The sequence below is a fragment of the Notolabrus celidotus genome, chromosome 17 (genome assembly GCF_009762535.1).
Source record: "Notolabrus celidotus isolate fNotCel1 chromosome 17, fNotCel1.pri, whole genome shotgun sequence".
Classification (NCBI taxonomy): Eukaryota; Metazoa; Chordata; class Actinopteri; order Labriformes; family Labridae; genus Notolabrus; species Notolabrus celidotus.
This window is the reverse complement of record NC_048288.1, coordinates 27,415,155-27,440,241: the sequence shown is the minus strand read 5'-3', so window position 1 is coordinate 27,440,241 and position 25,087 is coordinate 27,415,155.

The window sequence follows — 25,087 nt, the reverse complement described above, 5'->3', positions numbered from 1 at the left end:
TAAACTTTAATACATAAAATGCAGCACTCTCAATACTTATGTACAATGACTGCCTTGAAGACTAAGTACATTTTCAAGGGCGTCAAAGTCTGCTCACCTGTGGGGCCACACAGAAACCTATTAACATTACAGTTGCATTCACAGCTGTGTAGATATTTGAATGTATTTTTAACCACATGATAATGTTCTACTTACATTTCATATGCCACTTGTTGCTTGCTGACTAGCTCCACTTGACAGTAAAGTTTGAAGAGCTGCCATACATGTTTGGCTGGCTGAGTTGAGTGGTTGAGTAGGACTTGTCTCATACTTAGAAATTCAGGCTAGTCTATTATTCAGGTGGGCATTTCTCATATGCCCAAAATTGCATACTATGAATTGTGGATGTACCACATATTCAATGTGACAGCATAGTTATTATGATAGTATGCCGTTCTGGACCATAGACTATGTGGAATAAATGGATGGGCGTCACCCATCTGTTTCTGAAGCACTGTTTTATAATAATAATAATGATAATAATAATAATAATGTTAGCACTTATCAAAACAGACATTTCAATTGGACATTAAAAGGCACACATGCCCATCAGCTAGAAGACCACCATCACTACAATACTTATTTCTACAGCTTGCCACCGAACTGAAGACCCCCTACTTACATTCCTACAAGCAGGGTTTCACAGTTAGTCAAATGTCGGCTGGTTAAAAGGATGCAAGGCAGGATTTACCTGTCAAGATTTCCACACATACAGTACATGTTATACATGTGCAGGACAGGATTAGTATGTTGTAGCTAAACTTGAAATAAAACCTTGAAAATAAAATATGTAATGAGTTATCTGCCTTTCTTTTTGCCAGATGACTCATAGGTAGGCTAATTTTCTGTAGACCAGCTAAATGAAGACACATTCAATCACTTTGAGGTACAGTGGGGGTCTCGAGTCTTTGGCACCTATATTTTGGAGTTCGTGGGGTGAAAAGTTTGGGAGCACCTGATCTAGACCTGTTATTGTGAATAGAGAGGTAAAGCTGGGTGTCATCAGCATACAAATGGACTTGATGTCGTGTTGACCACTTGTCCCCGTTTCAATTTGACATTGAAAAGGCACACATGCCCATCAGCTAGAAGACCATCATCACTACATACGTATTTCTACAGCTTGCCATCGAACTGAAGACCCCCTACTTACATTCCTACAAGCAGGGTTTCACAGTTAGTCAAATGTCGGCTGGTTAAAAGGATGCAAGGCAGGATTTACCTGTCAAGATTTCCACACATACATGTAATAAATGTGCAGGACAGGATTAGTATGTTGTCCACAAGGACCACTAAAATCAACACAGAAAGAAAGCTCCTGGCAGCAGCTGTAAGGGGTGAAGTTTAAGACTTATTTACGCATTTAAATTTAGCAGAAGCTGGATATTTCGGCTGTGTGCAATGCAGCTCTGTGCTTAATCTTGCCTCCAAACGGTGCCAGAGGGGTAAACCTACAACAAATGTCAGCACAGACACGTCGCAGGTTGGCAAGCTGTTACAGCAACTTCATTATGTTCGGGGGATAACATCTCATTCTGCATTCGAACCCGAGGTCAGACTAGAAAACAAGCAGGGCCTGAAACAAAACAAAGCACACACGCACACACAAAATTCCATTACAGAAAGGTGTATAAATCAATTCTGCATAAAACAACAGGCCCATTACGTAACAGCACACTGTGCAGTGGTGATATGCACTGAAATGGATAGTGACTGTCATAAACAAAAACCTCCGGAGGAAACATGACATCCATCACAGCCTGAGAACACAGCAGACTGAGATGCAAAAACTCTGAACGTCTCCATATTCCCGTTGCAGGAAAAGACTACAAAAACAAAAGATCCCCAAAGAGGAACTTGTAAAGACCGCTGCCGGGGCTGAGACGAGAAGAAAACAGGGGAGCCATTAGGGCTGTTGGAAAAGAGAATCGTGTCTGTTTGTGAAGAGGGACAGGACTCCCAGGAACTGTGACACAAACACTATTCTGGAAATCAGAGTCGCAGCGGGGCTCGGTCTCACACCGAGTGAGGGAAAGCAGTTGTGACTGGAGGATGATGATCGAATGAAAACACAATCACCAACACGGAGCAAGTAAATATCCCAGATAGCCGAGGTTCTAATGAGGACACATACACAACGTTGGAGCAAAAGAGCCCAAATGCTGCTGAATGACGCCCGCTGCCTCCTCGCTGTGATGTTTCTCAAACACAATTGATGTTTCTCCATAGTGAGTTCATTTGCTTAAGATGTTTGCTCCTGCAGCTTTACGTTTCTCTGTTTTCAGCTTCAATCAGCGATAATTACTGCATGCAATCCAAAGCACAGCCATCGATGAGTGATACTACTATCCTTTTTTCCTCAGCATGGACATACAGCACACATACATACATGTTACTCATCACATCCTGGATAAAACTTCAAAACACAATGACACGTGTGTGTAATTAGGGTATATTTTCACTAGAGATATGGTTTACTGTCATTTTTCTTGTAAAAGATGAAACAATACAAGTTCCTTTTCAGATAAGTGTCAATTCCCTTGGTTCATGTGGCAACACTTCAGTGTGTTTTCCACTAACAGGCCACTCTGGTCACTTAAAGTCTGTGAGGAGGTTTAATTTTAACTGGTTGTGATATAGGCTGACTTTTTCAGTTTTTCACTGGTGTCTCTTTATAACCTACAAAAGCAAACAAGACAAGTCCAAGAGTTTCTATATTGTCATATTTTATGCCTGTGACCTTTTCCAGTGGGTAGGTGTCAGATCAGACAGTTGACAGCGTGCTAAAGAAAAAGCCATTTATATATTTCTCACAGTAAATATTCACAGTGAGTGATGCATTTTGCTGCTAAAAGAAAGCAGTATGAGAAATTTTGTCAGAAAACACCACATAAGCATGCAAATGATAAAATCTGCCAATATGTAAGAGGTATCTGTTTGACCACAGGGGGCGCCAAAACAGACACAAAGAGAATATTCAAGACGGCATCATATCACTCGGAATTGTTCATTCAGTTAATCTAGCAGTTAAAATCACATTTCCAATGATGAGCAGGGCAACATGTACAGTCAGAGGTATAACATTTGATTTCCCCAGTGTTCCTCAATGCCTAATGTCCAAGAACTATGGCATATCTTTTGTTACTTTCACCCAGATATCTTCATTATTGTTTTAAATCCCCAGTCTATTTAGACTATCAATTATTCAATCAATCTTTATTTATATTGCACTAAATCACAACAACCGTTATTTCAAGACTCTTTCCAAACAGAGCAGGTCTCCACCGTACTCTTTGTTATATTATTAACAAGGACCCAACATCAAGTCAGGATAGGATCCAGTCCCATCTTACAGACAGGACTCAGTCTGATCTCATCTTAATCCACCATGAGCAGAGCACTTTGCAGCATTTAGCAAGTTACAGTGGCAAGGACAAACTTCCTTTAACAGGCAGAAACCTCCAGCAGGACCAGACTCATGTTAGACACACATCTACTGGGACCAAGTTGGGGTTGGAAAGAGGGAGATGAAGAGAGAGATGATAGTAGTGAGATGGATAGTAGTAGTTGTAGGATAGCTGGAGTCTGGCACGTCCACAGCAGCGACTCAGAGGAACCTACGAGACAAAGGGAGCTCAGGGACTCCAGAAAGGTCTATGTTAGGAACTTTAATGGGAGAGGGAGAGTTAGAGTAAGTAATAAGCAGAGACAAAGTAGAAGACAGTGGTTGTTGTCATTAATAAAAGGATGATCATACTTATCATGCATCACAGGAGCTTCTTCACCTTGAAGGCCACCGTCTGTACCTTTAACATGCTAATACAGTATAGCTTCATTTGTTTTCCTTTTGAAGAGAGAGAAGATGAATCAGAGCTGAACAACAAGAGGGTTTTGACAGAATAAGATAAAGTGGAAAAAGTCAGTGGGAGAAGTACAGTTTAGAAATTCTAAAGATAGATAGATAGAACTTTATTTGTCCTTAATAAGGAAATTTACTTAGCTGTCGCTTGTTAAGCTAATGTGATACACTTCATAAAGGTTGCTGTGTACTGAAATGAGGCAAGACTCTCTTTGCAACATTAATAAGCTGCTCTCACACAAATGCATCCATTAAATAACTCCAGTTAAATCAAATAAATAAAGGTGTCATCACCTATGGTTATAGGTAGCAAGAACAATGGAATGGGGGTGTTGTTCCTGTGAGAATCGCATTGACAATGTGTAATGTAAAGGAGTTATTTGTGGTAAGGAGCCGATAGAAAAATAACACCTGAATCTGCAACTTCCCACAGCTTTTACAGGTTTATCATGAGATTCAGCATAAAAAAAATAATAAAAGTAGCTGGTAAATGCAGAAAAAAAATGTAGGAGCACAATAAAACTTTAGGTTATGCACAACTCCTGTCTTAAAATACTTAAAATTGGCATTTAACATGGGGGTTAATGGGGATTCCTTTGGTTTTTGGAGTCAGCCTCAAGTGGACACTTAAGGAACTGCAGTTTTTTGCACTTCTGCTTTGGCTTCATTTTTCAACACCACTTTGCAGGTTGCTGATTGGTTTAAACCAAGTGGCAGATAAGTCAGATACTTAGGATTTAAGTCAAGTATCTGTATATTCATACATTACTGCTTAATTGAAGGTAAAAAATCTTGACTTAATTTGGAGTATTTTCAATCCACAGTCAGAAAACATGCAGCACTCAAGCACAACTTCCACAAACACTGACTTAGACCTTTTGTACAAGCTGTGAGGCTGAGCGCACCTCTGCTCCTCATTTAAAACTCCAAATGTCATCTGCAGTAGAGTGCGTGCATTGCAATCTCTCACTTAACAGCAATGTGTCAGTGAACGCCCCGTCTCCCCCTGCCTCCACTTCTTCATTTCTCCCTCACCTTAACCTGCTGCTCTTCTCTCCTCTCTCGTTCACCATGTGCTGCGCCTCGTGTTCTCTCCTCTCCTCTCCCACTGTTCTCTCTCACGTTTCCCCCTCGCCTCTACTTTTCTCTCTCCCTCACCCTTCCCCTGCTCTTTCTTCTTACACATGAAGTCGACTGGCAGCCAGTGAGTCTCCACTCGTTTGCTCCCCCCTCAGGCTTTCTGACACACAGCATCCACACAAGGAGGACTGAGAGGAGCTGATGAAAGACAGCTCCATGTGAAGACACTTCTTTTTTCAGCATCTGGGCTTGTCATTATCTACTTTCTAAGTGTGAAGAAATGAATCCCTTTGATTTTAAATTTGTATTTTTATTTCCCTTTATGATTAATATATTGACCTTTGTGACATAGGTGTTTTCAAGAAATTTAATTTGAATATATTGGAATGGAGCTCAAAGATTTTAACCACCCATTACTAGATCACTCACAGTTAAATAAGTCCACCAAAATAAATGTTATTGAATGAATAATAGTTATTAAGTTCTACCTTATCAAAGATGAAGAGTCAAGAGTTATGAGGTATGCGCATCACGTCGTCGCTGTCCTGGTTTTACTTTCAATCAATTATTTAGAGACATGACAGATGTCTCCTTTTTCTACTTTCGCAGCAAGTAGCAGTTTCATACACATTGCTCTGGACCAACTAGAGTGCAGCAGTTATACCAAACTGGTTTAGGATGTTACTGTCTTTACAGGACCACTCATTTGACATGTTGACTCAAGATGGTCACAAGGGAGTCGCTGCTGTGGACATTCCAGACTCCTGCTCCTACTGCTGCTACTACTACTACTACCTGTCTCATCACTGTCATCTCTCTCTCTCTCTCTTAATCTCCTTTATCCCTCTTTCCAACCCCACCTCAATTCCAGCAGATGTGTGGCTAACATGAGTCTGGTCCTTCTGGAGGTTTCTGCCTGTTAAAGGAAGTTTGTCCTTCCCACTGTAACTTGCTAAATGCTGCAAAGTGCTCTGCTCATGGTGGATTAAGATGAGATCTGACTGAGTCCTGTCTGTAAGATGGGACTGGATCTTATCCTTTCTTGATGTTGAGTCTTTGTTAATAACATAAAATAGAGCAGGGGTTCCCAAAGTGGGGGTCGGGACCCCCTGGAGGGTCGCCACACTAATTGGAGGTCATCTAAAATTTAATTTACTTTCCATTACTGTAAATATATATTTTTAAAAAGTTATTCATTTAGAAATAAAACCTTGCAAATACATTTTTTTTCATGAGTTTTCTGCCTTTCTTTAGATGACTCCCAAGGTTAGGGTTAGAGTTAGGGTTAGTTAACAGCACAGGAAACACAGCCACATGTGCATGTAGGTGGCTACTTTTCTGCATACTAGTTAAATTAAGTATGGAGCTACTGTACATTGAATCACTTTGAAGTACAGTGGGGGTCAGAAGTCTTTGGCACCTATATTTTGGGAGTCATGGGCCGAAAAGTTTGGGAACCCCTGACATACAGTATGGCAGACCTGCTCTGTTTGTACGGAGTCTTGGGATAACGTTTGTTGTGATTTGGTGCTACACAAATACAGATTGATTGATTGATTGAAGTGATGTTGGGTGCTGCTGCTGTTCCTCGTCCTAACACTCCAGGAAGCTAATCAGCAAGCAGCAACCTCCTGTTAGAGACAGCCAATGTAGAACTGGCAGCTCCAGTAGGGTCCTTTGAGGCTGGCTCTAAAAGCTGAGTAATCTCCATTGGAGCCCGTGTTGAAATTCCCATTGTTACAATAGAAATTAAACATGTTCACAGCATGGGTAAAATAAATAGCTTTGGTCTCTTTAACCCATTTATTTATTGGTATCAAAACACATTTGTTTTGATTTCACTGAGGCACATAACTAGGCATGAAAAGGGGTGGGGCTGATTCAATTGACAGGTGGTCAAACAAGATTCACTGGTCAGCCTCTGCTACACATCTTTGCCCGTTTAGTTAGTTGGAATCAGCATTCTCAACATGGCAGCCGCCATCTTTGGGCTTAATAACACTGAGGTCACTGGGTGATGTCACTCTCACACTGTCTAAGCTGGTGTGTTCAGAGGAAATGTGCTTTCATGGATAAGGGGACCTTAAAAGGGACAGATTAAAATATGACCTGGCTGCTGATTTGGCTCAGCGGTTCAATCCCCGCCCCATGAACAGAGACTGTAGTCCTCAAAGCAGGCGGTCAGGGTTGGAATCCAGCCTCCGGGCCTTTACATGTCATCCACCGCCCTCTCTACTCAGTATCTCACTCTATGCACTGTCCTGTCTCTAAATGAAGGCAGAAAAACTGAAAAAGAAATGTAGTAAAAACAGAATATGAGCTATGACAGGCCAATATAAGATGAATTATGACTTTTTACAACTGTATGTAATAAAAGCTACTATAGAGCTGAAAATCTGAATAACACGTCCTCTTTAAAGGACAATTTAAGATCAAGCATCCAGTTGTCACAGCCTTTTTTTTTACTGTATTGGATTTTTGAATTCACTTTGCATTAAATGAATGATCTGAATATGATTTCACCGCTGAAGGAAAGTTCACTGGAAGTCATTCACTGTAAATCAAGGCATTAGCTTTCCAAAAGGTGACTGATCCTTTTTCACATATGCATATTGATTTTTGTTCTGAGCGTCCTGTAGAACAATCGATGCGCCAACAACAATGTCCAGCTCTCTGCTCTCTGTCGCCACAGAGCAATAAACGTATAATATGCTCTCGCCTGCAGCGCTTTTCATTAACAAAGCCTGAAAGCCAAAGAAAACTCACCCTATTCAAATGACTTCTGAAGCATGACTGTTGTCCTTGAATACTAATGGCGTTTTTTCCCCCAACGTGCGAACCAGGGAGGGTGAAATCAGTAAGTTGCTCACTCCTCAGAGGATCTCCTCAGGGCGCAATATGTCTTAGTCCTGTCAGCTGGTGACCTTTGTGTATCCCTCCCTGATTTCTGAGTTTGTAGAGCTGTGCTGTGTGTCACACTCTGCTGAAAAAGGCCAATCGTCTCCATGCTAAGGAGACACTGATGACAGAGGGAATCACACAGGGACTGGTGGCATATTTTTATGGCATGTGAAGGACTAGGAAGGTGTGATATAAACCCAACATGTCCTTGTTTGTTCATGGAGCGGTGTCACACGAGGTTTTTTCAGCATGCTCTGTGCAGCTAACCTGCTCCATTTGATGAACAGCCAGGGCGAAGCTTTTGCAAAGATGCATGTTAACCTCTGCCATTCGTGAAACTGTGTGTCAGACTCCATAACGGCGGAGCTGTGACTGGTTTATTAAGGTGCATTAATCTCTCTCTCTCTCTATGGCACATTCACAGTGGAGGTCAAATATCATGATCCTGACCTTAGTCATCAATCACAATCCAATGAGACAGAAATGATGTCTCATAGCGCACGCCGGTCGATCTGCATATCAATCACAGCATGTACAAGGCTGAACTGACCCCTGATGGGTGATGTCATGAATCACGCTCAACTGTACTAGAGCGCATGCTGGAATTTGTGGATATAATAGTTGATTCATGTGTTTAGTCTTGAACAACACTGTTTTTTATGTATGTTCCTATTACATGTATTTCAACTGTCTTCTACATTTAGCCCTGCTCTCATATTTCATGTCATTTTATGGTTTGCATTTGACAAAATATGTAAATCTGGTGTCCCAAAGGCCCCTGTGAGGAACTTGGACTCTGGCGGCCCCTGTGGACTTGCCCATTTTCTGACGAAACCTCTTATCCTACCTTCAAACAGTCAAATGTATCACCAATCGATAATCTTTGCTGTAGAAAAAGCCGACTAAGGCTTTTTCTTCAGAGTGCTGTCAATCACCTGATCTGACACCTAGCTGCTCACAGAGCTTTAAGGCATTACAAGTTTAGAAATATAACTTGTATTTGTTACTCATGGTCTCGGTTTCTTTTGTGGGTTATAAAAAAGCATCACTGTGGTTTTCCATTATGCAGAATAGCCTTTTAATGCGCTTATTTGCACTATCTGTGATGTACTCTCTCTTCATAGTCATGCTATCATGATGTATTGTTTCTTTTCTGTTGTTATTTATCTTTATCTATTGTTATGGACTCTGTTTTGACCGGCCGGGGACTACAGATGAAAATTAGCCTTATGGCTACAGTGGCGGTTCTAGACCAATTTTACTGGGGGGCCAGGCTGGGGCCAAGGGTGTTGTCAGAGGGACACATCCAACCCTGACAAAAGAGACTGAGAAGGGCGAGGACCGGCTGAGAACAAACTGGCAAAACATCAGTGCATCCCTATATACTAGACATATATACTACTGTGTACTAGATCAAAATGCAGACTGACAGCAGCTGTTTGGCTGTTTACACTCAACATGAGTGTACTGATAATGGTTGTCTATTTTAAGCTGCAGGACTTCAGTGCGGGTTGTCAATGATCTAGTTCTGAGGGCAGGTGATGAGCATGTTGACTTTACCTTCTGGAGGTGTAGCGCTCTAAGGGACTGAAACCAAATGCCGGACATGTGTTCTGCCTGTACCAAAGCTTTTTTTATTGTGTAATACCCCTCCCCAGAACCGCCACAGTATGGCTAACACTGTCATATTTACATGGATGCTATCCTGAAATGTTAATTAATATGCACTGTCCCTTTAAATCAATAGATTAAGTCTTGACTAAAGGTACCAATGTATGCAATAACAAGAAATTAAGATATCAAGTGTTGCCATTTTTTTGTGTGCAGATACTTTTGTAAGAAAAAACTTTAGTGAAGAAGGAGAAGTAAAAAAAAACTTGAAGACCTGAAATTAACTTAAAGTCAAAACTAAAAGTTATAGTAGACCTCTGGATAACAATTCTAATTTTGAGCCTCTTTGAACCTCATTTCATATTTGGGAGACGATAAAACAAAAAGTTATTGAACGTTGAAATTTCTGTTGCACACATTTGGATGCAGTGCTTTAAATGCTCTGGTATAGTCACTTCTTAAATCTAACCTCTTTGCATACTGGAACTCTTTCAGCATACCAGGACTTCTTACCAGCTGGCAGTATCCCTTCCTGTCCTCTCCATATTATGGTTTCTCTTGAGGATTCCTAATGGCACCTTAAATACATTACCCTTGGTGCATCACAAGACACTTGCATTCTTTTGGTAGCATATCATGATGATTGCTAATCTGTTTTTGGAGAGTGGTGACTAATTTAGGCTAACTCACAAATCTGGGCATTAAAGGAAAACAACAGCAAAGTTGGCCTGCCTCTAAAAAAGCTTGTTGATGACACAGGTAGGAATTAATTTACCTTTTCATGTGACTTCCTCTCTGAATATATCCCCACATTCACATCTGACTCCTTTTCTGCCTTTATTTTTCAGCCTCTGTCCTCTCCTGTCTGTGTCTGTCTCTGCTGTGATGGAAGTGGAGTCAACTTGTTTTCATCACTCTCCTGTAGAGTCCTCTAGTGAAGGTCTAATGACTTTGTGGCACCACACACCAAAGCTACTGTATATATAGTTTATATAACCTAATGGAAAACTGGATAGGAGGATGGTGATGGAGGGATTCTGTGTGACACACTGAGGTCGTTTTTTTGAAGAATGTATGTTGTGAAAATCAGCGTTGTCTTCTTCTGCTTTACTTTTATATACAATGCTACAAATTCCCATGCCACAGTCGGTGCACACCTCTTCTTCACCCTGTATTCATCTGCATAACATAATGCAAACAAAATAAATCTGTAAGGCTGCTCTCATAGATGTACATTAAAGCAGCAAGTCTATTCTCCAAATGTAAGGATTAGAAAGTAAAGAGATTGGTGTTCAAATGTAGGAGGTGAAAAGTACAAAGATGTCAGAAAATCCTTCTTTGTTACTTCCCACCTCTTGTTTTGCTGTGTTCATGTTTGTGAACACAGCTTGTCACATCTTGGGGAAAACTGCTGAGCATGTTTTGCTGATATTTTTGCAAGCTGGTGTGAAAACTGTCACTGAATATGAAGACAACAGGATGAATCCAGCCAGAGCCCCGCAAACAACAATCAGGCCCCCGACTTGTCAGCACCAGGAGAAGCTGTGCTCGCTTTTCCAGCAGACTTTCTCTATGAAATCAATAGTTTCATGGCCATTGGAGTGTAACTCTCCTCTCCTCTCTGTTCTCTCTTCTTTGTGGGATTGAGATCGCTATTGTGTGAAATGGTGCACTCTCCTGTGACTTTCCCTGACATTCATAGCGTTCTCTCTCTTTCTCCTTTCCCTTTTTTTTCCTCTCAGGAAGCTGTTTTGTTCTTTTCCCATCTGGCTTCATTTCATCATTCATTTAGCCCGGACTGGCACATATCCACTGAAGCAGAGGCATGTCACACATTTTGCAGACCTGCGCCCAGAGGATGATATGATAGAAATAATCAGTTGCAGCATTTCCTCTCATATGACAGACCTTCATTCTGTCCCTGTCATGTCCTAAAGCATAAATAGCAACATAAAGGAGAGTGTTTTCATGCAGGAGTAGATCCCCGTGAAGGATATCTGCATGTGCAAATTAAAAACACTGACACATGCATAAAAATGCCTGAAAGATTTCCACACTGGCACACAAGTAGCATAAACCAGCACGGAATTTCAGCGTCTGCATGCAAGTGAATATCCACCTACAAGTGCAAATGCACGCAAGGTATTACTGCCAGAGTGTGATAGCAGCGAACGCCCTGTGGCTTCGAGACAAGTAGGGTCTCGAAAAACTAATATTTGCACGGATAGTTATCTTTATAAGGTCTTGTGGTTTTATGAAGTAGTAAACCCTGGACTTCATTGAGCGAGGACAGTATGGAAGTCAAGATAAGGGAGGGGAGGCCCGGCCGGAGTTTAAGTGTCTTGCTGTTTATTAAAAGCACAAAAAGGCAGAACCGAGGGGAGGATGAGATTGTATCCTTCTGAGCTGAGAATATTATAGAATATGTTGCTTTGATTTATAGCTCAGGTCTGCGTTGTTTCAACAAACATATTGTTATCAGCCGTTAGAGTAATCATTAATCTACGAGCTGAGAACAAAAAGGTGTAATCACTGAGGTTTGGAGACGCTCTGGTATCCAGAGATCTGCTTTGACGTGTCATGTCTGTCTGGTTGAGAATAACGGCACCGTCTGGCATCGTCAGTTCAGAGAATAGTATATTCATGTTCATGCCGGTAGATGACACTTTCAGTGTGAACAACGACGTTGAGTTTTTTGTTTTTCAGAAAGTGTAAAAAAAAAAAAAAAGTCACAGATGAGATGTTGTGAGATTGGTTTCTTAAGTAGGCTCCAAAAATAATACAAGACACTAAAAAGGATATTTGAATGGTAAAAGAGACGATGACAAAGGCAACACAGGGACACTTGGGTACTGGTTTATTGTCTCTGTCTGTCTTTGCAATTAAATAATTTTGGCATAGCCTTAAACCTTTATGGGGCAAGGAACCATATTTGGTAACTTCCACACACACCCAAAATGGCATAAATGTTCTTTTCACCCCTACATGATTTTTCTTGTATTACTCATATACTTTTGTTTTTTGTTTACCACTACAGGGCAAGGAACCATATTTGGTAACTTCATTGACCTCAATTTTCTACATGAAAATGAACATTTTTGAAAAATGTCACAAATGTCAAATAGTCTTGTTATGTCCTCCAATAGCACTCTAGGGTAGAAATTTTGAATTTCAAGTATTTCAATGAGTGCCCTTTAAAGGGTTAAACCTTTCCAAATTTCTGTGAGTACACGAACATTTCATAAAATTGATTGTGAACAATCGCACTACTGAAGTAAAACCAATCAAGCTACGATTGCCTTCAAGTTGAAGACAAAGGAGAAGAAACAAACTCACTCAGCGGAGAGACTCCTCCAGCTAAGCTGAACAAGTTTTAATTCAGCAACTCTCCCCCCAGCAGTCTGTCTTTCCAGTGGAGTTTCGATCGAAGGTTAATGAGGACAATATTCCCCCACATCTGACTTCTCCGTCTGTAGCAGAGAGGAGTAAGTGATGGAGAGCGTTTGGTAGATAATGGGATAAATGGTTTCATCTGCGGGGAAGATGATGTGCTGACAAGCATCACTTTGAACGGAAATTCGTACAGCTGCTCTCTGTGACCCTTTCACCTCTCACATACTTCCTCAAGAACACTCTGTAAGTTTCACTCTACATCTGCAGGTACAGTTCTAGGTCTGAATCAGTTTGAGTGTCTTTCATTGAGGCAGCTTGTTGAGTCCTAAGTGTCATCCTGAAGTAGACAGATAGGTCGGACAGGACAGCTTACCTCGATCTACAGCCTGTTCTCTTTCCCTGCTTGGCTAGTTTTTTGATGTGGGGATAAAGTTAAGTATGCTAAAGGAAGTCTGTGTGTAATCTGTTTGTTTTAAGTTTTCTTCCTCTTGGTATTTGTGATCTTGTGTGTTTCTAGTTTAGTTTGATGCACCTTGTGCTGTGAGTGTTGCTATGTCTTCCCTTGTTCCCAGTGCTCTGGTGTTTCCTGTTTTATTTTGTAGTTCTTGCCCCCTGTGTATCTGCTTTAGATTACTTCCTGCCCTTGTGTTTTCCTCCAGTTTGATGCACTCTCATAAGTTCCACCTGTGCCTCATTGTCTCACCTGAGTCTGATTGACCCTGTTAGTACTTAGTCTCTTCTGTGTCAGTTCATTGTTGAGTCCTCCCCTGTGAGTGTTGGTATGTCTCCCTGTGTTCCCAGTGCTCTGGTGTTTCCTGTGGATTTGAATTTAGTAAGTTTTGTTTTATCTCCTGGTGTTTTTTTGGGGGGGTAATTAAACCCTTCTTTTAGTCTGCATTTTGGATCCTCCCATTTTTGTGACAAAGACTATGGATGTCTTCTGATTTGAACAAGAGAAAAATCTGCAGTATGCCAAAACTACCCGGATGTCTTACTGATTCATGAACATTTCTTAGCATGCATCGGACCAGTCTCCCTAACGTACAGTTTCCCATAATGCACAGCGCTAACTTTCCCCTTTTCTGTTTTCTTCTTTTATAAGATAAGATAAGATAAGATAAGATAAGATAAGATAAGATAAGATACTCCTTAATTAGTCCCACAACGGGGAAATTCATGGAGTTACAGCAGCAAACAAAAAAGTGTTCTGTACAAGAATTTCAACAAGAATATATATAGGAAAGAAATGTTCATCAGAGACGACAGATTGGCCATAATTCTCCTGTCAGCCACCACCTCCACAGGGTCCAGGACTGAGCTGGCCTTCTTCACCAGTTAGTTCAGTCCTGCTCTCCTGTATCCTGTCCACCCAGGTGAAATCCTTCCAATGTGGAGTTCATGTCCGGTGTTAGCTCTGTTCGCATGATGCTACTCTGCCAGTATTCCCTCTGGTGCTGGGTTAGCGCGTCCACCTTATCATAGATAGATCTTACATTCCCCATAACGGTGGGTCAGGTCGATGTCGTCTTTTCTTAGCTTGCTCCTCAATACCAGCACGTCATCCTTGACTACTTCTCCTCAGCTCGCAGGGAACATGGGGCCTAGCATCGTTTAGCATCAACATGATCGGGGGGGAACTCAGTTTTTAGGTGCTGTGAAAATTATAAAATTCCACATAAACCACTTCTTAACTTTTTGAATCAGAAGTGATGCTAAAGAAGCAGTTTATCTATCAGCTTGGTCGTTGTTTACTTCCGCCTCCTAAACCGGAAATCCAGTGACGTCTGACCCAGCATTCTGCAGACCAGACCCAACAGAACAGTCATACTACATACTAAATTCAAATGCAGTATAGTATTCGTAGTTAGTATGTAGCAGGTGGTTTCGAAAAAAAAGCCTGTGTGTGGTTATGGATCTTTTTCATTAGCGTAGTAAGTATGCATGCATGCACACAACATATGTGTACAGTAAGGCCGGACATACACTGTGGGATCGAGGCTGTGTCTGATTCTTCAACAGCACTTCTAATTTTGAAGTAGGGCTGAATCTCAGCTTCATCTTTTGCTGTCTGCCATGAAGTGCAGAGGGAAGCTCTTCAGTGGTTGACATGTCCAGGGCTTGTTTCTCTGACTACAACTGCACCAAATGGCAGACAGTGTCTAAGAGCACTGTTGTCACATAGTATCATGTCGTCCATCTTCATTATTAAAAAGAAATACAGTGGGGAGCTGGTGGCCTAGCAGTCTAAGCGGGCCCCATATACAGAGGCTTTAGTCCTCGTTACAGAGGTTGCTTGTTCAACTAACAGCCATGACCATTTGCCACATGTCTTCTCCCACTCTCTGCTAACCGAAGTTTTCTGTCTCTCTTCAGCTGTTCAGTCAATAAAGGTGAAAATGCCCAAAAATATAACTTAGAAGAAATACAAATATGAAATACAGAGCTTATTAGAATTACAACGATTGTGATGGAATTCATAAATAAACTGGACACTGGACAGAGAAGACTCAGGAGACTTTGACGGCTTACGTTGAAATAGTTTATGTAGAAATTGGCCAAGGAGAAATAATATAACAGTACACAGGCAGGGGAGTGCAGTGCAATGCCAAGTCTGTTCTGCCAGACAAATCCTCAGGCATGTACCTTTATTCCCCCAAAGACGACACTACAGTTAGATAACCATATTTGGACAATAGGAAACAAAACAATTAGGAAGAAGAGCTGGGCTCTAGGGTGGAGACAGTAAGTTGGTCACAAGACACAGATAAAGACAGGAACAGAGGGAGAGACCTTGATTACTACACTGACCCTGTTATGTAGGATTTTGTAGGACTGTATAGGGTCCGAATTACTTCAATACACTTCGCTCCAGGGGTGTCTGTTAAAACATGGATGCTGAAACTTCTCTCTTTCAAGGATTTATTAGGAATTGCAACAGTTCAGAACATGGGACTCACTTAAGCGTGGTTCTGTAAAGACCAAAATAACACACTTCAGATAACAAATAATGATATTGATATGTTGATATTGATTGATATTCAACTTTACAATATGTATAATAATATCTTTCAGAAATGCACACTATCTATTATCTATATCTACTTGTTAAACTTTATGGATAACGTTCAGACTTTCACTTGAGCCACGTGCATCAAGCTAACCAAATATCTAACAATTAACTTCACTATTCTTACTTATTCTATAAATCTAAACAGACCAATGCACTAACAGCACAAATAAACACAACTTACTTTCCCATAGACGCACGCAACTTTGTCTGTCAACCGAGCAGTCAATCAGTCTGTGTTCACACAACCATCCACATTCACGCTCGCTGCACTCCTATTTTCCTCTGCTGCGCGCTCCCGCGTCAGGTATCCAGCGCATGCCCGCGTAAGACCGTGGAACGCGCGAGGAGCAGACGGTCACACTCTGGCTCTGTATGCAACAGACGTCCAGCTCCGATATGACGGCCTTTTGTACAGACCATGTCTCGTCTATCCCCCTGTAGCCACAGCTAACATAGGAAAAATTACTCTGCCCCTGACACTTAGACTGGAAGAATACAAGAGTTAAACATTCTTACATACATATATATAAGACCATGAGAATTCCACGACAATGATTTCATCCTGTCTTCAGTGTGTTGGAGCATTTTAGCAACATTTTCAAAAAGCCTATTAGTTATTGAAATATTTGTTAATAGAAGTAGCTTTTGTTTCTTGCAGCCTGCCAGAGGAGATCAGACTTGCAGAGTCAGTCCTGTATTTTATGTCATTACTAAAGACACACTTTTACAGGAAAGCTTTTATTGTGTGATTTTATTTAATTTTAGCTCTGAATTTAAGGGTCTGTTTTATAAGTTTGTAGGGTTTTTTAAGCTTTTATTTCATTTTAATTTTAATTGTTTAATTTTGCTTTGCACTTCTTGTTTTTATTGCCCACTGTAAAGCACTTTGTTACTTGTATTGAAAAGTGCTATATAAATAAAGTATTATTAATAACAGGCTATGAGGCCATATATCATGTTTTTCATCCTTAAATATTACAAAAGAAACATCTGTGGAACAATCCATTCAATGTTTGACTAAAATAAAGGTTGAGCATATTAAAATATCAAACTTAATCACCAAGACTTGAGCCTTTATTTCTATAAAAAACAAAACTGCAAAAATTTTTAGAAATTTTCATTTGTCCCTTTTACAAGAGGAAAAGAACAAACATGTGAAAAGCTAAAAAAGTAAGAGTTACAGGAAAGAGATGAGCTTTGTTTCTGTTTAATTAAGTAAAGGATGTGCTTCAGAAGATAATAAAATAAAGGAACAGGGAACACAGTATTAGAAAGAGTTGAAAAATAACAATCAGCAGTAGATGTGTGGACTCTGCATGCTGCTGCAGACCTCTGATTCTCATGTTGACAGACCGGCTATGATTACCACTTGAGCTGAGTTTCCTGATGGAAACAGTTTTCTAGCAGACTTCATTGTCTGCATGTTAATCTCCTCAGTTACTACACTTCCAACTTTATCTGAAATGTATTAAGCTCAATTTGCCATGGGAGCTGCTGTAAGGTTACTTCTGTTTACCGCTCTGAGATCTCATAGATTGTATAAATTTCCTGTCTTAATGAATGCAGAGTTCGTGTTGTGTCTTGTTGTTTTTCTGTTTGGATAAAGTCTTGTTAACCTTTACTCAGCTATCCTGATAATTATGCAGAGTGAAACATTATTATTGTCGGGTTTCTTGTATGACATTTGCAAGACATTTGTTTTAAATGAAAAACATGAAAACAGGAATAGATTCAAACGAGAACAGCTCTGCTCGTTTATCCATCAGCCTGTAAACTCATCATGATGAGTTCAAATTCAAGGTTTTATTAAATAGCCTGTCATCTCTAATCTCACGATGACTATTTTCCATGCAGCTGTGGTGGAAATGACAGTCACTCATGCAAGATGTCACTGTGCCCCATGGTACACGAAGCGGGGAGTATGAAGTCCCCCCTCATCTCCTAAATGCCACAGACTTGTCGATTTGGCTGTACCAGCTCCCACAGCAAAGCCGTCCCTAAATAGCCTGTCACCAGTTCTTTTTTTAAAGCTGGAGGCTTTAGCAAATAGTTCCACAGCCTCGAACAAAGAGAAACGATTGTGCTGTTACCAAAAACAACTGTCCAAAACGAGATTCAGGACAGATGTTTCTTTGTTGATATCTAGATGCTTTAGCAGGCTAATTTGTTTTCCTGCATACATGTGTATTCGTGCACTCGTTGACAGAACAGCTGACGACTGCACAACACTTCTTTGTAAGGTAAATATCACTAATGAATCAGGAACAAACAGTTTCCCCCCCAAGCAGACTTTCTCTTCAATTATATGTTTACTTTTTCTTTTTTCGCTCCTTAAATGCTGAGCACAAAAACTGTCAGTCTGCACTACAGATTTGGTGAAGCTCATCTGGTGATTTTTGGACCCTCTCATTAGGATTTATTAGAAGTGAAGCATTGCAGGCTAAGAATAAAATACTGACAAGAACTGGTGTAGCACATTTAATGAGGGGTTTCTTTTTGCAACCATATTTTGTACGTCAGTCAGCAGTATGAGCTGTTCGCTTCAAGTCATGGGGCTCATTGTTAAAATTAGCTAGACATCAAAAAATGACCATACAAGATCGGCATGTGAAAACTGAACCCAAACTTTATAATGTCTGGTAAAAAAAAGAGTTTGAAATCATTAAAAAATAACAAAACAATTCTAATCTAATACTTACAGCTTTCTAGTCCAGGAGACAAGCTAATTATCCAAAGCTAACTTAACCCTCTTGCAGAGATATACTGTAGTGCCATCATCAGTCTCATGATATTGCAAGAGAAAAACTGTCTCAATACCTGTGATGGTATGAGGTGATAGATCTCCAGGGCAAAAAGCATTGTTTTGTTTCAGCCACAGAAGAGCAGAGTGGAGGGAATTGAGAACCACAGAGACCCATCATCCCATTTTTGCTGCGTTCACTGCCCAGTACAGTAAAAAACGACGAGCATGATTTGGAAACTGTGGCTGCTCTTCAACTTTTAAATCTGACATGTGGAGGCTTTTCTGTTTCTCTGTGTCAAAAAGTGAGAAAGGAGAGTAATATAAGAAGCCACTTTGCAAATTGTCACCCTGGAAAGATTCAATAAGAAGAAAGAGTGAGTACATATGATGCATTTGGATTACATTTCTTACTTGACCTGGATCGTGGCGACCCTTTCTGTAGCAGCAGGAGGGGGGAGGGGCTGTCAGACTTTCAACAGGTTTTAATGTTAATGTTAACTTCTGTTATTACCCGGCTTTCTTACTGATCTTCTGGCTCTATAAGATGCTTGATTCTGATTTGTCAAAACCCATTGACAACAGTTATTAACTTTCACTGACCACACGTCATGTCAAATCAATCCGTGGAAAATAGTTCTGGCAAGCTTTGCTTCTGCTTGTTGACACCATAGACCAGGGGTTCCCAAACTTTTCAGCCTGCGACCCCTAAAATGAAGATGCCAAAGACTCGTGACCTCCACTGTCCCTCAAAGTAACTAAATGTGGCTTCATTTAGCTGTTCTGCAGAAAATTAGCCTACCTATATGAGCATGTGTCTGTGTTTCTTGTTTCACTAACCCTAAACTACAACCAAACTAAGGAGTCATCTGGCAAAAAGACGGCAGAAAACTCATTACATTTTCTATTTTCAAGGTTTTATTTCAAGGTTAGCAACTATTTTTGTCCATATTTTTACAATAACGGGTAAAATGTACTATTTTTAGATGACTTAGGGAAAAAAAACATTCTGTAAAGCACCTCACGATCCACCATTTGTGTCTAGCGACCCCCAAGGGGGTCCCGACCATAGACTGTAAATTAAAATGGACAGCGTTGCTCCGCCTCTTCCCGTTGTACGGTTCTGAAGCCAAAAAATCCCGCTCCTGGGCGCCGCCATTGTGCAGCCAGAGCCTGTGAAGCCACAGTAATAAGCTCCGCCCTACAGCGTAGCATCACAAGACGCTGTGTGCCCTTTGAAGTTTCACTCCACGGCGGCTGTGAATCAAAGGAAACCCGGAAGTAAAACCCCGTTTTTTAAACTCTAATAACTAACGAAAAAGAAACTTTTCAGAAAAAAGAGGCCTTGAACACAAAACAGTCAAATACTAACTACATATCACCACAGTATACGGATGTGAGAAACATTCGTACGACGTGTATTCATTTTTTAAAGTTTGACTGCTCTCCCATTTAAATGAATGGGGGAGGCAGATTTTTTGACCTATACTGCAGCCAGCCACCAGGGGGCAGTCACACTGCTGAAAGCCTCACCACCAGCCACCGGAACCTCTCCCTTGGTCCCGACCCACACTTTGGGAAACCCTGCCATAGACCGTAAGTAGAGGTAAAAACTTGTGGCTAAAACACTAGTTTCAATTAACATGCCAAGTTGGCAGGCTATGGACATTTATGTATTTGATTCTATCCAGGAATATTAGCAAAGGCAGCGGAGCAGGTGAGTGTAGGTTAGCAGCTTCGTGTTGGGGTCTTGCTTCACCCTGTCAGGGTTCTATTTCCCATAACTACCTGCAAACCCACATTATCCCTTTCTTAATGTTGATTTGCTCATGTTTATTACTCACTTCCTGCACACGTGTCCCCTTCTTGCGTGTAACGTTAACTCTTCTGTTAAATAACAATAAATATCTATCTTACATGCTGTTTTTGACATCAGAGCAGCATCTTATATTTCTTTTTTTCCAAACCAGCCTTGAAGATAAACTTTATATCTATGAGCACTGGTCTAAATATCCAAAGCTGACCACAGTTGAATTCGAGGCTTCAACCCTCCCCAAAAACTCAAACATGTACATCAGAGCTTAAAAGACTCGAGTGATCTTCTGTTATTATTGTCAAACAAACTCCACACCATCATAAGGACTGCTTCATCTCCTTTTTTGAACCAATGAACGACGAGGATGAGCACATTGACACATCAGTTCAACACTGAAGCCTCCATTATGAAACAGTCTCCCTGCTGCAGTGGAGAACACACAGCTTTCAAGGGCAGCTGTGATCTGATATGTGCTCCATTTCGGTGACCTATTTGTGTCGGCCAAAGAATCATTGTTGTGCTGTCTTCTCTGCCTCAAAGGTAGTCCTTTTAAAAGTGGGCTTATTCAAGCAGTGGACTCACTGATCTTTCTGCAAAGAGGTGCATTAGATCAGTACCAGATCTAAGTGCATGATGGTCAAAGAGGGTAAAACATAATGAGACATTTCTTACATGACTATGTGTCTTAAAAGGAATGAAAGCATGCAGCTGTTACACAACCAGCCACAGATAAAGACAGTGCAGAGTTGAAACCATTGACTGTGTATTAATAAAGGCGGCATGAAGCCAAAATACTGCCTTGAAGGACACTGAAATGATGTGCTGGTGACACACGCAGAAACGATCTGGTAGGTGGAGCTGCAGAACCGATCTCACACCCCATCCACCACTCAAAGGACACAGTCCACATTAGAACAGATTCCTGTGTCCGTTTTAAACAGACACCCATAATAAGGGAAAGGTCAATGACTCGTGTGGTGGTATGTTTTCCCTTGACATAACTCCACTATGCTGCATATGGAGTTGTGTTTGTCATCAGAGCTGTCAATCATGACCTCATATCCTCTCTTTGTAGCATCAAGTTTATAATTTAAAAAATGATACCATTAAGAAAAAAAAAAGTTAACATTTTTAAACTGAAATGACAGAAAACTCTACTTGATGTATTAATTATCTAGTTGATCCACAATGAATGCATTAAACCCTCAAAGACCTAGACAGCTGCCGGCGGCTAATTGTTCTTAAATGTTTAATAATGTTTGAACTGCTAATCCTTTCAACAAGCTTTAAAAACTCAGTTACAGCAGACATTCTCAGCTTTCCATTGATACCACATTTGTTTCATTCAGCATATCTAAAATCAAATCAGGAGAGTCTGACGCCCCCAAAAATGGTCTAGGTCTTTAGGTTAAGGGTTCTCCTGGAGGAGGCTTCATGAGCTGTACAGCAGCCAGTCACCAGGGGGAGCTCTGAATGTTTTGACTTCACTTTGAAGGAGCTGTAGTGCTGTTCATGTTTTTATACAGTCCAAAGTTAAGATAAGATAATACTTTGTTGATCCCCAAAGGGAAATGTGGTTGTTGAAGCAGATATAGAAGTGCAAGAATAATAGAGCACACATAGAGAATAAATGTAAATAAAAATAAGAATAAAATTTGTAAAGGTATACACAAATTTTACACATGGTGTAAATAGCTGTAATTACAGGAAGTACACTACCAGTCAAAAGTTTGGACACACCTTCTCATTCAATGGTTTTTATTTATTTAAATTATTTTCAACATTGTAGTTTAATACTGAAGACATCAAAACTGTGAAATAATCTGGTTTTGCTATAATCTAGATTACAACAGTAGTCAAATAGGGCTATTCATTGTGTACTAACCCTACCTCTGAACAACACAACTGATGGTCTCAAACACATTAAGAAGGCAAGTCATTCTACAAATGAACTCTTGACAAGGCTCATGTTAGTTAGAAACCATTCCAGGAGACCACTTCATGAAGCAGACTGAGAGAATACCAAGAGTGTGCAAAGCTGTCATGAAGGAAAAAAGGGGGCTACTTTACAGAATCTAAAATATAGAACATATTCTGCTTTGTTTAACACTTTTTTGTTAATTAAATAATTCTATATATGTTCGTTCATAGTTCTGATGTCTTCAGTATTAATCTACAGTGTTTCAAATAATTAAAATAAATACAAACCCTTGAATGAGAAGGTGTTTACAAACTTATGACTGGTGGTGTAAGCAATATTATTCAGTAGTGATAGGTTGACACGGTGTGGTTATGACAGATTGAATGCAATATGAATAAATATACATATATATGTATGTAATATGTCTGTGTAAAGAGATAGAGAATAGAAAAAGTACTAAATAATAGTAATATAAGTTGTAATAAATAATAATATAACATAATATAATATTTGTATTATATAATATGGTATCATACTAATACTATGATACAATAAAATATAGTACTATAATATAATATGTGATATAATATAATTTAATACATAAAGTTGACCCTTAAAATGAAGTGAACACATTTTTTAAATCAGCCTGCCACAATAAGAGCCTAATTGAGCCCTGCTAAAACAATTCATGCCCCTCTATTGATTTTAAGCTGCATGAAGGTGCCTCTTGTCCCTGGAGTCTGCTAGCAAACAACTGAAAAAGCAGTAAATTCAAAAAGGGCATGTGCATGCAGGTTTAACATATTGCACGCTTGTACTTGAATGCATCTTGATCTTCACCTGCAGCACTACTGTGTGCAAAACTTGTGACCATGCACTAAGATATGACATTGTTGTATTAATGTTGTCATCTTTGACCTATATGTTTTTACCCTACGTTTGATTTATTCCAAGCAGTACACATAATCTCCTTTTTTGACTGTATAAACCAAGTTTTTAAAATCGTGCTTGGCACTTTTCCACTTCCTGTTTTCTTTTCCTACCTGAGGTGAAAACTCTGGCAAATTATCTCCATTTGAACACCTACTGAGCAGTAAACCTGTTTCCTGATTTCTTATTCATAAAGTGTTGATTTAAACTGTGCCAGTGTTGATGTCTAATGTATGCCAATTGGCTCTTACTTTTACTGACTGAGGAGATGATTCAGGAGAACGCCAAGAAGTGGTGGTTCTGTTCAATAATCATCATTTACGAATGCTGCAAACAGCTTTGGTGTGTAAATTTGAGAGAAAAGCCTTCATTTTGGTAAAAAGCCTCAGCAGAAGTCTGCAGTCTGATCTAAACATGAATTAAATTGTGTCATTTAATATCATTAAATGTTCTCTCTACATCCTTTTCTATTCCTAAACATCACCCCCTTCCAGTGACTAAATATTAACTTGGTTATGAGTGTGTTCCTCTCACTCATAAATACTGGTATAAGAATCTTTGTCACGGTGGAGAATATTAGAAGACTGGATTATGAAGTGATTTGTTTAACACAGCACTGCAGCAAAAATAAATCAGCGCTCATCACTCATTAACAGTGACACTTCATTGTTGCAGCAGCGTACGAACGTGTCCCTTGGTGTCATACGATGAAAGATGAGCCTTTGGCTTTGAACTTGAACTGTACTTGCCCTGTTTTTCTGGTCTCTAAGAACCTCATTTGAGAATACCGCTAAATTGCAGTAGAGCCTTTTTATCGAATTTAATTTGATGGATTTGAAGTGTGTTTGAGCAAGTCTGAGGGCGTGCGTGACCTTGTTCACGCCGGTCACACACATCGACTCAATCTCTCGTACAGGTGGCGTTATGTGTGTGGTAAAGATTATTGATTTGTAAACGCACTCCCTGCATGTGTTATTGATATGTTGCGCTGCATAAGAAGTACAGGGACGCTCACTTTAACCTCACTGCAGGGATGTGTTGGGAATGATTTGTGTCCAGGAGCTTTTCCACTCCAAAGGGAGCGAGCACTGACAACAAGAAGAAGAAAGTAACATCTCTTTTTTCTGGACTGGTTTCCATTTTGTTCCACATTTTCCTTCTGAGGCTACAAGAACAGGCCTCCTGGCAGTAAAAGCACAGGTGTAACTAATAACATTAAAGCAAGTGGGAACCCAAATCCACATTAGGCTTCTAACTATGTCATTTAGGGTCCTATTTACATAATCATGAGCATAAAAGTATCCAAAATGAGCTTTAAGCTCTAAATATTATCATTTGAGAGTCTAATATTGTGTTCGACTTGGTCATGCTTGTAAAAAACCACAGGTGTGAGACAGCAGGTTACTGTCACAGCTTTTAGAGAAAGATCAAACATTTCAACACAAAAATGTGTGCACACTATAACTGTGTTTACACAGATCTGAAAATACACACATAAGGAAGGAAACGCCTGACAGTAATTTAATCTTGAGTTTTGTAAGAAATGTGGTGTGCCCTTTATTTCCCCTAAAACAGACTCAAAGTTAGACACATATTTCAATCATTCATCAACTTCAACTTCTTTATTGTCAACAGTTCTGGTGTAGTACAACCATAAACAGCTGCATGTGAATTAAAGTTAGATGGTAAATGGACTTATATGTGCCTTTCTGTTCTTTCTGACTACT